This window comes from Mauremys mutica, chromosome 12 (genome assembly GCF_020497125.1).
Source record: "Mauremys mutica isolate MM-2020 ecotype Southern chromosome 12, ASM2049712v1, whole genome shotgun sequence".
Classification (NCBI taxonomy): Eukaryota; Metazoa; Chordata; order Testudines; family Geoemydidae; genus Mauremys; species Mauremys mutica.
This window is the reverse complement of record NC_059083.1, coordinates 33,363,756-33,379,287: the sequence shown is the minus strand read 5'-3', so window position 1 is coordinate 33,379,287 and position 15,532 is coordinate 33,363,756. Positions and strand designations below refer to the sequence as shown.

General features: G+C 45.0%; 1 protein-coding gene and 1 long non-coding RNA gene across 2 annotated transcripts in view; both read left to right on the top strand.

Annotated features, from left to right (window-relative positions):
• LOC123346494 (E3 ubiquitin-protein ligase TRIM39-like) overlaps positions 1-15,532 on the top strand; it is a 145,053-nt gene that overhangs the window by 67,642 nt on the left and 61,879 nt on the right. The window lies entirely within an intron of this gene.
• Positions 5,358-5,640, top strand: LOC123346505. Its single transcript, XR_006573006.1, has 2 exons — positions 5,358-5,466; positions 5,500-5,640. It is a non-coding gene; the product is annotated as an uncharacterized LOC123346505 (long non-coding RNA).

The following is a 15,532-nucleotide window of genomic DNA, read 5'->3' as shown; positions in this document are numbered from 1 at the left end:
TCAGACTGGGTTGTTCAGTTACAAATGTACAAGTGTCATAAACATCACAACTACACACATGTGCAGCTGCTCTCTCTCTCTTTCTCCCCCCCACCCTTATTGTCTTGACTGGTTCTCTCTGGAAGGCAGGGCACATCTGCTTACGTCCTGCACTACATCTTTGAAAATTAATAGTTGAAAAAATGATAGAATTAAAAGCAGCAAAGAGTCCTGTGGCACCTTATAGACTAACAGATGTTTTGGAGCATGAGCTTTTGTGGGTAAATACCCACTTTGTCGAATGCATGTGGTGGAAATTTCCAGAGGCAGGTATAAATATGCCAGCAAGAATCAGGCTAGAGATAATGAGGTTAGTTCAATCAGGGAGGGTGAGGCCCTCTACTAGCAGTTGAGGTGTGAACACCAAGGGAGGAGAAACTGCTTTTGTAGTTGGCAAGCCATTCACAGTCTTTGTTCAATCCTGAGCTGATGGTGTCAAATTTGCAGATGAACTGTAGCTCAGCAGTTTCTCTTTGACGTCTGGTCCTGAAGTTTTTTTTGCTGCAGGATGGCTACCTTTAAATCCTGTATTGTGTGGCCAGGGAGGTTGAAGTGTTCTCCTACAGGTTTTTGTATATTGCCATTCCTAGTATCTGATTTGTGTCCATTTATCCTTCTCCGTAGGGATTGTCCAGTTTGGCCGATGTACATAGCAGAGGGGCATTGCTGGCATCCCTGCCTGTAGTAACGGGAAACAGAGATGGTGCTGCAGAGAGGCGTCCTAGGAAAGTCACGGACCTTTTCTTTTATTCCCTTTCTTACAGACAGGTTACTCATTACTACATGATTGACATCAAACAGGTTACTCATTACTACATGATTGATATACTTGTTTATTTCCTACTAATTGGTTAAGGCTGGCTTTCCTCAATGGGCCATTGTCTTGTGTCTTCCGTGTAACTAAGACTTGCATAACAGAGTGTACCTACTGTACCGTACTATGAGGGGAACAATACCAAGGTTCAATGCAGGGACAGCGTGGTTTGCCAACACTTGTACCCACATCTCCTCCTTTTTGTTTTGTTAAATATGATTAATACTTTCGAGGGGGCCCTGGGTAGGTCCATGGACAGCCCTTGATAAAGAGAGAAACAAAGGAGGGGACACACTGAATGCCGCAGCAAAATAGCACGAGCAAGAGTACAGTGAGTCCTCCAAAGGTGACAAGCTGATGCAACCACCCAATGTTAGGAAGCCATGAGGAAAGCCAATCCCACCATCCCGCGAGGGGGTCTGGATTGTATCTGATTTGATCTGTTAAATTTTTAATAATCTTGAGTTGATTTTCAACTGAATGATGGTGATCAGAAATATTAAAGCAACACATATCATTAACCTTTTCACACCCATAATGATGCAGCATAAGTAAATAATCTATAGCCGCTCGATTTTGCAACACCTTGCGGCAAACACAGAACGGTCACACAAATGTACATAATCCAGCAAAGAGAATTAGCATTTAAGCTGGCTACTAGCGCAAGAAAATAATTTTCTGTAGTCTTATCCGCCTTAGTTTGTTCTAATACACGTTCAGCCTGCCGCGATAAAGCTTTGACCTGTCCCCAAGTTATGGCAGCGTTGGGTGTGCCATGCTTTCGGGCCTTGTCGATCTTGTCCACCCTATCCGTCAGGGTCAGACTGAAATCCGGAATGGGATTCTTTAGCCCCTGATGCCAGGCCATCTTTCCACGGCTTCACAAAGCGAGCGGGAACCCACACAGGGCCGGTTTCAGTTGACACCGCTGCGTAGCCCCGGCCCCAGGTAATGAGCGGCACGGGCAGGCTCCACTCTGGTCCTGGCAGCTTGCGATATATCACCTTCGGCGCTGGAAGGGGCTCGGTCTGTCGATAATGGCGCTGGGCTCTAGATAAAAACTGATTATTAAACAAGGTTAAATTTAAATGATTCAGTGTAAACAAGACACGAGCCAGCCATTCTTCCTTATCTGGCAAGGATAGGGGCACTGCTCCTTTTTGTTTTTGTTTAGTAAGGGCCTCCTTTAGGGTGCGGTTAGCCCTTTCAACAATGGCCTGACCCCGGGAATTATAAGGAATGCCGAATTTGTGGAGAATGCCCCACTGGGCACAAAATGCGGCCATGGCGGAGGAACAGTAAGCAGGGCCATTGTCGGTTTTCAACTCAGCGGGGCTGCCCATTACCGCAAAACTGCGAATCAAGTGATTGCAAACATGTTTGGTAGCCTCCCCTTTTTGGGCTGTTACCCAAGTGTAGCCTGAAAATGTGTCGATGACAACGTGCAGGTATTTCCAAGGGGAGAAGGGGGGAAAAAGGGTAACATCCATCTGCCAAAGTTGATTGGCTCCGAGACCACGGGGATTTACCCCTATGGGAGGACCCTGTGGGTTAAGGGTGCATTGAGGACATTGTTGAACAATACCTCGAGCATCAGAAAGAGGGATCTGAAATTGTTTAGCCAATGCCTTGGCATTTTGATGATGTAGGGCATGACTTTCTATAGGAGTACAAGGGAATGCCCGGAGTTGGGTATCCGCCTGGGCATTGCCTTCCGTCAACATGCCAGGGAAGGGTTGGTGGCTTCGGATATGAGCAATAAAAAACTGATCGGTACGGGAATGAATGAGATGTTGCAATGCTAAAAACAAAGCTAGCAAATTTTTATCTAGTGCCGGTGATACATAACTGCCACTAATATTTGAAACAACATTGGCTACATATAAACTATCAGTAATAATATTAAACGGCTGCATTGAAAAACGATTAAAGGCCAAAATTACTGCAGCCAGCTCAGCACGCTGGGCGGAGCTTTGGGGTAGGGTAAACAAGGAACACCAGCGGGTGGTAAGTGGGTCACGCCAAGAGAGAACCCCACGGTGTGGACTTCCGTCTGTAAATACTGTAAGCACATCTGGCAGTGGGGTATTATATGGGCTAGTAGTAGGTTCAATATGTCCCTCGGTTAACTGTTCCTGAACTAATTCTTTAAGGGCTATTAATTTTTCCTGAGGGAGTGGCCATTGTTCAACCCACACTGGGACGTGGGTTTTCCATTCCAGGGGGAGGGCAGTGTGTGAAGAGCATTGACGTGTCATGGCACAACTAGGGAGGCTCCCAGTTGAGATAATAGGTCTCATCCCCAGAGATTAAGATCAATTGGCAAAATGCACGGACGAATTTTTGCAACCTCTCGCCCTTCCTCACTATCCCATACTGAGAGCCAATTGGTGCTCTGTCGAGAAGATTGCGGGCCTCCCACTCCCCAAACTGAGGGGGAGATTTCAGAAGGCCAGGAAGGGTCCCAATGCTTTTGTGCAATTACTGAAACATCCGCTCCAGTGTCTAGCAACCCATAGAGCTCCTTACCGTTGATGGTATACTTATGGGTCGGCTTGTGGGTTCGAATGTGTTGTAAGACCGCAGCAATCTGTGGATGAAAAAGGGGACCTTGCTCCAGATTAACGCGAGTAGAACCAAATCCGCCGGCACGACTCGCCTGGCTGGGTCCGGCTGGCGCTGTGTAAGGTAAGATTAGCAGTTGAGCCCAAGAATCCCCCGCCTTTAATTTGAGGGGAAGGTGACTCCAAATTTGAACATAGATAATGCCGGTGTAATCAGAATCGATAACTCCGGGCACAATCATAATAGACTGACTACTAGCAGATGAGTGAGGCAAAATCAACCCAAATGTATCCGGGGGAAGCGGACCAGAAAGCTGCGTAGGCATGAGGAGTACGTCACCAGGAAGAGGGGATTGCATATCTACTGCATTGATAAGATCCAAACCAGCACTGCCTTTTGTGGCCGGTTGAGCGGCCATGGCAGGCAGGGCTCCCTCCTTTAAACCGGGGCTGAAGGGGGGCCTGGTTGAAAGTTTCCCGAATTAGCTGAAGTCGAGGAGCGACATTGATTGGCCCAATGATATCCTTTGTTACATTTTGGGCACTTTTTAGTAGGACGGCCCCCGGTTGTGTTAGCTCCGCCCTTATAAGCACCACCTCCTGGGGCTCGGCACTCCTTTTTAAAGTGTCCGGGTCGCTGACAGTTAAAGCAGTTACCCGTAGGTTTGTTACCTTGACGGATTGCTCCCGCCAACAGTGCCATAGCGTGGGTCTGAGTGCCTACTTCGGCACATGCCTGCAACATATCAGCGAGTGTGTAATTAGGGCGGTGAATGATAGTTTGGAGAATTTTCCGACAATCAGCATTGGACTGCTCATATGCTAAGCATAAAAGGAGTTCCACCTGAGCGTCCGGATTGTCAATTTGGCGTTGAACAGCCTCTTTGAGGCGATCAACGAAATGATGATAAGGTTCCGTAGCTTGTTGTTTAACATTTGTGAATGATCGAAGGGGCTTACCGGAGGCCGGAACCCGCCAAAAGGCTCTCTGAATGCACATTGCCGTGCGGTGAAAAGATTCCATGGGCAATATAGATTGTTGTTCTATGGTGGCAAAAGCTCCTGTCCCATATATTTGCTCAGCAGTATTCTGCGCGTTACCGAGTGCTAGGGCTGCCAATTTAAACTCATTATCCCATACCACGTATTGTGCAGGGGAAAGGATCATACGAAATAGATGTTTCCAGTCCTCCGGGATCATAGTATAACTATTGGCGATCCCTTCTATCATACCCTGCACATAAGTGGAACGCAGCCCTGACTCACGTACCGCTTTGTTAAGCTCCCGAAGAATTGAGTGCGGGAGGGTGGAGTGCCGAGCTACCACCTCACCTGCCTCATTGGGAGGGTCATAAGACAGAGGAAACACCAAAGGGACTTCTCCCTCCCATTGTTCCAATAAGGGGTCTTGTCCGCTTGCTTGCGCCGCCGCAAGGGCGGCGCAAACAGTGCCCTGATGAAGAGACTTCTGCCCCAGGGTGTCCACCACTGGTGTAGAAGTTTTTGGTGCTAAGGAAGGGGCCGGTGGGAGCACTCGGGGATATGCTGGAGGTGCCTTCACCGAGAGCAAGGGAGGTGCGGAGGGGGACGCCTCTTTTCGTAATCTCCCCACCGCAGCTGAACAGTGCTGCCATAACAGAATATGTTGGATCTCGGCTCGAGGTTCCCGAAATAATGCCTCCCCGATCTTTATCCAATCGGAGTGGTCTAGGGAGCCTCGGTTCAAGTACCATGGGCACTTGTACTCAATTGCTCGGAGCAATTCCTCTAAGTGTCGTAACGATACTGCAGTACACCCGTCCTGTTTGATAAGTTTCAATAACTCTTTTGCATGATCTTTTTGCTCAATGGATAAGTCCCCCCCCATACTCACAAGGGAGCGCGTTGCGCTGTGGTGCACCAAGGCTAAGCCAGCCAATGAGTCGGGTGTCTTGTGTCTGGATCACGTCGGGGTCACCAGATGTAGTAACGGGAAACAGAGACGGTGCTGCAGAGAGGCGTCCTAGGAAAGTCCCGGACCTTTTCTTTTATTCCCTTTCTTACAGACAGGTTACTCATTACTACATGATTGACATCAAACAGGTTACTCATTACTACATGATTGATATACTTGTTTATTTCCTACTAATTGGTTAAGGCTGGCTTTCCTCAATGGGCCATTGTCTTGTGTCTTCCGTGTAACTAAGACTTGCATAACAGAGTGTACCTACTGTACCGTACTATGAGGGGAACAATACCAAGGTTCAATGCAGGGACAGCGTGGTTTGCCAACACTTGTACCCACACCTGCCTGCGCCCTGTGCAGCAGCACTCTTGGATCAATAAGCCATAAAAGCAAATACTTTCTAAAACTAAAACAAAATGTAGCCCCTTCTATTGCAATGTTCTTCAGGAGGCAGCAAACACTTTTCATCGTTGTCCAGTGGGGGATGGAGCTGCCCCTTGCCCAGCCACTCTATGCTGCGCTACCTCACAACAAAGGGACTGCGCGAGCAGAGGGAGGAGGGGAGGAGACACATGTTATGGCAGCCCCCCCCAGCACCCACCAGGAGTTGACTGACTCTGAGGGGGCTTCCTGGAGTCTGGACCTGAGCAGCTAGGGCTTGGTATTTGCTTTTATGGGTTATTGATCCAAGAGTGCTGCGTTGTTTCCGTATTCAAAACAGTATTAATCAAGTTGATAGTCTTAGTTAAATACATTTTTCTGACAATAGTGATATTGTGCAATAGAGGGAAACTGTTAAGCGCTTACTGTTTCCAGTCCATTTTTACATTATTTTAAAAATATATAGATTGGCTTACAAGGCAGGTGGGGGTGGGAGGGGAGGCGCAGGACATGGGCCCATTCTGGGCACCCCACCAAAAATTATACAAACCTGTTGCCCCTGCCGCTGTGCCAGCACAACGGTGAATAGAAGTCGTTGCTGCACTCTGTCATTGTTGGAGAAAAACTTAGTTCTCACTTTTTGGTTGGGTGCAGCAGAGTCAGATATTTTATTTTCTCTTTACAATTGTATAGAGGGAGGGAGAGCCCTAGGACACAGGGTTTCCCCAGTCCTAGGCAGGTCTCTCCCCAAGTAAACAATTACAGCAGCATTTATACATTTTGTTACATACTATAATGAGCAACAGCTGCATTTTGTTTATACATAGGCCATCTTGATATCTTATTTTTCTCACTTCTATTTAGACGCCAGTCTACATTCATTATTGACACAAGGTCGCAACGACTTCTCCCACAGTTCTTTCCCACTCACCTCACACAATCCTCGCTTCTACAAACCTCGCGTTATTAGGGTTACAGCCAGCCTGACTCTTGCTCACAGAGACTGTCGTGCATTGAAATCCCTGTCCGTTCTTGCTCTACTTCCACATCATCCATTAGTTCTGTCAAAGTTAGACTCAGGACTCACAGTTTGTCAGACCACTCTGTTTTATTAGCACAGCGCTCTGCTAATGACACCCAGATAATGTGAGCACCATGCAAGACACAAACTATCTTATTTATACAGATAAAAGGGTGAGAACTTAACAAGAAAACAAAGAAACTTATCTGATTCTGCTTCAGCTGAGCTAGGCATGCATATCTTATTTCCTTACTAACTATTACCGATCTTCTGTTAACGTTTCGCCATTAGCACTATTGTTTATGCCTAATGTTTCTTTTCCTGGCACCTGTATTTTCAACATTTCTTATTTCTGCTTAAAGGTACATACAACATTTCTTTAATCCCTTCTTATTTTTACAATATAATTCATTCTACTTTCACAATCTCTCCTTTTGGTCAAGCTCATGCCATGGCCAACGTTTTACTGGGTTCCACATATTAACCATTCTTTATCTCTTTGTTGTTCATCAGCAATATTCAAAATCATCATATTAGCACTCTGTTTTGGGGCAGTCACCTGGGTGGCATGCCTTACACAATTTTGGGTACAACAGGAGACTAACTGAAAACATACAAAAATCACTAGGATTCCAAACAGGGTAGTCAGGGCTTCCTGAAACAACCAGTTTCCTATGCCAGAGAAATTGAACAGATTACTTAGCCACTTCCATAAAGAACTCAGCTCTTTATGGGGAAGATATGTGATTTGTTCTAAGTGGCTAGCACGATCTATTACCTCATTGGTGTTGTTTTCCAATGAGAGCACAGGTCCCTCCTTTAGCCGCCAGCACTATGTTAAATGCCTGACGGTTTTGGAGGGCCATCTCTCAGATCACTCCTGTTTCTTTGGCCAGGGCTCTTAAACTTTCTCCAGATTTATTTGCTATTATTTTAACTACTGCTTGTAACCTTAGGAGCCTTTTTGCCTGGTGTATTACTCCCCCAAGTGGGATAAAGGAACTGCCAATAGCCTCTTCCCAGGTGTCATTGCTGTTCCATATTGTGTTAAATGGACGAGGTCCTCCAGTGAGGTCTGGGGAATTGAGTGGGATAGCCAGGACAGGAACATCAGTTTGAGAGTGGGCTGGGATGTGGCTGCAGACCCAGCATTTAGAAATATTAAGGGTCTGAGCTATCCACACTTGCTGCTGGATAAAAGAGTTGTCATTGTGGACTCCCCAGACCTTCAGACACCAACAGCCGAGGAACAAGCACCACCAGAGGCGCATGTTGGAGGCAGGGCCCTTCTGGTTCTGACAACCTCATCTGAGGGAACTGCAGTCACAGTTTTATGTCCACCAGGCAGCAGGCGCTAGGCTCACTACTGCTTCTTCTTGGGCCTTGCTTTAGGTAGTCGTCTGCTTCTGGCAACCCTTACGCGAACGTAGATTGTAAGGTATTGCAGGCTGTTCCTCTAGTCTTCTTCTGGAGTCAAAATTGACTCTGCGTGGTCCTGAGGTGATGATTGGTTCACTGGGGGTGGTGCATTTTTACACTGTGAAGCATGTATCCACTCTGCGATGCCAGACAGTTTAACAGTCGTCTGGCTAGTAAGCAGTGCCTGATGATTCTTTGATGTTCTTTAAGTCTTTTTGCTTCTTTCCTTGACTCTGGCTATAACAATGGCCTTCACACCTTATCTTTTCCTGATGCATACATTCCTCATTCACACAAACAGATTGAGAATACAAACAGTAGTTTTTTATATCCAGCAAAAAGGCATTGCACATTAAACCTTGCTAAGTTTTACAGTTAATAACCAAGACAATTTACATTGAGACCAAGGCCTTCAATGTTTCTCTAATTTACTTAAACAGACACAATAGAGAATCCTGTCTCTTACTACCTAAATCTTAAAACAAAGAGTTAGAGAGGGCCCAATTTGTAATGCATATGGGAAAACAGAATCTTATAGTCCCAGAGCGTCATTTCTTTCTGTTATATCCTTGGGGCAGCCGGTGTAGGAAGCAATCACTAGAGGCCAGAGAGCAGACAGCTAACCAAAACCTCCATTTTATTTACAGATATACAGAGAGCTCACTCAGCCGGTTGAAACCGGCTGAGCTATCCCTTAATAGTCTAACTCAGTTGCCATAGTAACAAAACCCATGACAAACAAATACACAACATATTCCTCCCCCCCTAATAAGAACATCCCCTAAATAAAACACACACTAAACTAGAGAAGGAGGGTAGACTGCCTCCATTCCCGGCTAAACCCTGGGGATTATTTTGCCCCATAACCGTGGGTTCGCCCTAACTAAAGATCCAGCCGATGAGGAGGCCTTCTGTCTCTAGGTGGATTACGGCGAACTTCTGGTGTTGTTGCACCCGAAAGTACTAGGGGCTCAGGGTCCGCAGCATGAATAGGTGAGGAGGTGGTATCAGCTCGTGCTGGGCAAAGGGGTATCTCAGCTGCCGGCAGTAATGGAGGAGAACAGTCAGGAACAGGTGACTCATGATTCGGTGTCTCACCAGGAGGGGTGAAGTCAGACCCCTCAACTGCAGATGGGTCCTGAAGACTGGCATGACCTGGCAACAGCTGATCTACATGTCGCCGCCAGGTAAGATTCTCTGCAGTCCGGACGGTATAGGAAACAGGTCCTGTTTGAGTGATGACTGTGGCCGGGACCCATTTAGCTCTGGAAGTATAATTCCGAGCCAAAACTGGCTGTCCTGGGCTAAAGGTTCGGTCTTTTGCTCTGGGTGCCCGTCTGATGACTTGATATTGCTGCTGATGTTGCACAGTTTGTCTGGGTTCAGAAGGTTTCAGCAGATCAAAGCAAGTGCGCAGCTGTCGTCCCATCATTAGAAAGGCTGGGGAAGCCTGGGTCGTAGCATGAGGTGTGTTTCTATAGGAAAGTAAGAAGGTATCCAGACGCTTTTGAATGGAGTGTTGTCCCTTTGCTGATTTCAAAGCGTTTTTCATTGTCTGCACAAATCTTTCAGCTAATCCGTTGGTGGACGGATGATATGGTGCTGACGTGATGTGGTGTATCCCATTTGCCTTCATAAAATTTTGAAACTCCTGAGAGACGAACTGCGGTCCGTTGTCGCTCACAAGTTGTTCTGGCAGACCAAAACGACTAAAGAGTCCTCGTAGTTTTTGGATAGTACTCTCTGCAGTAGTTGACTGCATTATAGAGACTTCTGGCCATTTAGAATGGGCGTCTACTGCCACCAAGAACATGCTTCCTTCAAGGGGGCCAGCAAAGTCAACGTGAATACGTTGCCACGGGTTTTCAGGCCAGTCCCATGGGTGTAGGGGTGCCCACTGGGGTGCATTTCTTACACCCTGACATGACATACAAGCTTTTGCCTTCTCTTCAATAGCACCGTCCAATCTAGGCCACCAAAAATAGCTTCGTGCAATTTCCTTCATGCGCACTATTCCATAGTGACCGGAATGTAGCTGTTCTAACATCTGTGATCTCAGGGGTGGTGGAATAATGACACGCCTCCCCCACAACAAACAACCAGATTGGACCGATAACTCCGTCCGCCTGGACATGTAGGGAACAAGGTCGGGTGAGACCGGAGAGGTTTGTCGAGATTTTCCATGCATCACCAGGTCCATAACTTGGGATAATACTGGGTCAATGCGGGTTGCCTTCTTTATCTGAGTAGCAGTGATGGGTGTATTCTCTACCTGTTCAAAGTAGAAGATTTCCTTTTGGGCACTATCTTGATGTTTGACCGGTAAAGGCAACCTTGAGAGGCCATCTGCATTGCCATGCAGAGTGGATTTCCGATATTTGATTTCATATGTGTGTGCAGAAAGTATCAATGCCCAACGTTGCATACGACTAGCAGCTAATGGGGGAATGCCTGTGGAGGGTCCAAAAATTGATGTCAGAGGTCGATGGTCTGTAAGAAGAGTAAACTTTCGCCCAAACAGGTATTGATGAAACTTCCTAATTTCAAAAACAATTCCTAATGCCTCACGTTCGATTTGGGCGTAGTTAGTTTCTGCTTTGCTTAGAGTGCGTGAAGCAAAAGCAATAGGTCTTTCTTCTCCCGAAGGCATAATGTGTGACACGACCGCTCCCACTCCATAAGGGGAAGCATCGCAGGCCAATTGCAGGGGTAATGATGGATCAAAGTGCGTTAGAACTTCAGAATTTAACAATGCATCCTTAGCTTTGTTAAATGCAACATCACAGGCTTCAGTCCACTTCCAGGCCTTGTTCTGCCCAAGGAGCTCATGAAGTGGTTTTAGCAGTGTGGCTAACTGTGAGATGAACTTTCCATAATAGTTCAGTAGTCCTAGAAATGAGCGCAGCTGGCTTACATTTCGAGGTGGGGGAGCCTCCACAATAGCTTTAACTTTTGCAGGGGCCTTATGAAGACCTGCAGAATCGATGATGTGTCCCAAATATTCAACAGAGGGCTTGAAGAATTCACACTTGTCTTTGCGAACTTGTAGGCCATACTCTTCCAGTCTTTGTAGGGTAGCCTCTAAATTCTTTAAGTGATCCTCTTCATTTCTTCCAGTGACCAGGATATCATCCAGATAGCACTGAACTCCTGACAAGCCACACAAGATCTGGTCCATAGCCCTCTGGAACAGGGCGGGAGCCAATGTGATTCCAAAGGGTAGGCGACAGTATCGATAAAGCCCCTTATGAGTCACAATAGTCAACAGCTCTTGGGACTTTTCATCGACGTGCATCTGTAAATATGCTTGACTCAGATCAATCTTACTGAACTTTTGTCCCCCAGCCAGGCCTGCGAAGAGGTCATCGATGCGGGGAAGCGGGTATTGCTCTGCACACAACACTGGGTTGACAGTGACTTTAAAATCACCGCAAATCCGGAGAGAGCCATCTTTCTTCACGACTGGAATGATAGGAGTGGCCCATGAGCTATGGGTAACTGGTATTAGGACTCCATTGGTGACCAGGCGCTCCAGGTCTGCTTCAACTTTTGGCCTGATTGCATATGGCACAGTTCAGGCTTTCAGATATTTTGGTGGACTGCCAGGTTTAATGTTCAATGTCACAGTGATTCCCTTCATACTTCCCAAATCATCTCCAAAAACAGCAGCATGTTTCCTTAGTATAGGGGTTAGACTGGTTTCTTCTTTAGTCATCCGGTGCACTTCTGCCCAGTTCAGCTGAATCTTCCCAAGCCAAGACCTACCCATTAAGGCTGGGTAGTCACCTCTCACCACAAACAGTGGCAATTTAGCCGCCTGTCCATTGAGCTTCACCTTAAGATCAATAGTGCCCAACATGGGCACAGCTTCACCTGTATACGTCTTCAGAACAGTTTTTGTTGCCTTAAGCGGAAGATGCTGTAGCTTTTCCTTATACACAGTCTTAGGAACCAGCGAGACAGCTGCACCAGTGTCTAGTTCCATGCGTATAGGTTTGCCCTCCAATAAGGGGGTTACCCAGTATTCATTTTAGCCCGCTGCCAAAGACAAAACATGCAGTGGCACTTCCTCTTGTGAGGAGGTGTCACCTTGATCATCCTGGGTCTGCTCTAGGGTATGCAAGGTTCCTCTTTTTGTCGGCCAGACCACAGGCCTCTTTTTCTTTTGTTTACAGGCATACTCAATGTGTCCCTTTTTTCCACAGTGTCGACACACCAGGTCCTTACCATTCTGCATTCCCAGCATTCTGATGCCTGGTGTCCTGGCTTACCACAGCGGTAACATTCTTGACTCTGCACAGTTTTTTGGGTCGGTTCTTGTGACACTTTTTGCACCCTAGGGGGTGCACCGATGTATTGTGCCTCCCTTGTAGCCAGTTCCATGGAGACAGCAATATCAACAGCCTTCTGTAAGATAAGCTGAGCCTCTGTCAGTAGGCTCTTCTGTATAGCTTCACTGTACAGGCCACACACTAACCTGTCACGCAGGGCATCATTTAACATTTCTTTAAATTCACAGTGTTCTGCTAGCTTTTTTAGAATGGCTACAAATTGTACAACTGTTTCATCTTCCTTTTGGTCTCTTTTGTGGAACCTATATCTTTCAACAATTACCAGTGGTTTTGGGGAAAAATGGGACCCCAGGATTTCCACAATGTCACTGTAAGATTTAGTTGCTGGCTTAACAGGGTGTAGTAAGCTGTGTAGCAGGGAGTAGGTTTTAGCCCCTACAACACTTAAGAATATTGGCACCTTCTTCGCTTCTGTAATGTCATTTGCAATAAAAAAAAGCTCAAAACGCTCAGTATACATATGCCACTGCTCTGTATTCTCATCAAAAGGCTCCAGGGGCCTGGTCAGAGTAGCCATGATTTACTTTCACTTTCACAGTCAGTGCAAACAAGCAGCTTTTTTTCTTTGTTTGGTCTTTACCTTGACTTCTACTTCCTTCTGTTACTGGAGCAGCACCAGGATCCCATCCTCGTCGCCAGTGTTATATCCTTGGGGCAGCCGGTGTAGGAAGCAATCACTAGAGGCCAGAGAGCAGACAGCTAACCAAAACCTCCATTTTATTTACAGATATACAGAGAGCTCACTCAGCCGGTTGAAACCGGCTGAGCTATCCCTTAATAGTCTAACTCAGTTGCCATAGTAACAAAACCCATGACAACCAAATACACAACACTTTCTGCTATTTAAAAAGGGTAGCTAGCAGGATGAAATCAAATTATACTTTAATTCTTATGGGACATTATAAAATCCTGCTCCTACATATCCCCCTTTTGACACTAAGATTATTAATCGCCAGTGTCACTTCTTTAGTCCACGTAATAGAAAATACTGGGAGGTGATGTGGGCCTGTGGCTTTAGCTTTGCATACATTTGTTTTATTCACCAGCACATTTTAAACATTTGAATTAAACACATACAATTTAAAACCAAAAGTTAGGGGTAGTATCATTAGTATGCCAATAGTTGTGAGAGACTATTCAGAAAATATGTTATACCAATGGTAAGCTGTTATGTCTTTCTGCAGTGGCAATTCTTAACATGTCCCTATTTGCGTGTATAATATGAATGGTTTTGTTTCCCACATTGTTTTGTTTGTTTGTTTTTAGGAACTGTGTTACCTTTTTAAACAGATGATTGGTAACTGTTTGCCGTTCAATGCCAAGATTGATAGAGAACTCAGCTAAATCAGTGCTTACAGTAAGCTGAGACTTTTTGGTTGTGGCAAATACTAAATGTGATTATTGGTAAACACAGTACTTGCATTACATGTACATTTGTCTACTGGTGGGTTGCTAACACTTTTATCCTTCTAAAACACTTTTTTCCAAGAATTAACACGCACATTGCCCATTATACAATACTTTGGTCTAATTATTAATTTTATCCCATATATAGGATCCTAGTGAGATGTCTTTACTACAGGGCGTTGGAGCAACAGGCATGGATAAGCATACCCACTTTTGAGGAGTCCACTTGGGACAACCTCTAGTGTCCAATAGTTTCCCTTCCTCCCCAGCCCACTGGCTTGAGGTCTGGGGTAGCCAGAAGAATCCCAGGTGCAATCTGTGGAGTGGGCTAACTTTCCATATCTTTGCTTCCAGAGCCTGTTGGTGTGCAATTTTAACAACAATTTTTTTCACTTAACAAATTTTGTTTTACCGTACTGGAGACATACTGCATCCAGTTATATTGATAGGTATTAAACAATTATCTTTTTTTTTTTTGCTTTAACAGATGTATCAAAACCTTAATATTTTATTACCCAAAACATCTTATGTTCTAAATATCTGCATTTCAGTACATTTCATAGCTATTGCAGTATGTTTTTTTTAACTTTCATTTGTTCAGGTTGTTCTGTAGCTCGTATTAGCTTTTTATGATTTTCTGAAAGACAAAAATAACATTTTTCTACCCCTTTTGGGGTGGCATTGATTATTGCTTAAAGATTCCGTTCTTTTACAAATACCCTTGCTGATTGCAGGCAAAACAGAGGAATTACCCCCCATATTTTCCTGTGTTTTTTGTTCTATAGGCAGGCCAAGTTTTAATGGGTTCTACTTTTTAAGAGTAATGGGGAAAGTATTCCACTGTTTAGTTATTAAATCCATGAGGTGGTGTACCTCAAGTTTTTCCTCTTATATAGCAGACAAAGTTTGTAATGTTTTTCCTGCTGTGTTAAGCTTTAAGTTTATTCACAGGTAATAGCTGAGAAGCATCATTACCATATTACCTTAAAGAATTTTTCCAAAAATCATACACAGTATACGTTGTTACAGGAGTACTTACTAACATTACATTTATTTCAATGGTTTAATATTAACAATAACATTAGCGTCAAATCTATTAAAGATATCTTGTTATACTGTGTCTTTTATTTAGGCAATTTCTTTTGTGCTGGCAGTTCTTACCTTCCTTTATCAGTTAGGTAATTTGCATCAACACAGGCTTGGCTTTTGGATTCAAAGCCATCAGCAGAGCTCAGAGACTCTGTCTTAAAAGGGACACAATCAACTTCCACCAGAGTTTTGATTTCTTTCCACTTTCAACTCCTGCTTGCAAAACACACAGATCTGAAAAAGAAAACAGTCTATTGCAGCTCTTTTTGGAGCCTAATAGGATTTTAATTCAGTAGCATATTTCATTTGCATTTCTTTTACCCCTTTCTACAATATACACTGCATATGTCCTAGGGAAAAAGCGCATTCCTGCTATACTACAACTTTTTTTTTTAACATTCGCCATATCAATTTTTACATAAGGTGTAACTGTTTCTTTTTTCTTACAGAGTTTTCATGTACCCTTATCAAAGTGACAGTCTGATTACACAGAGCCATTTT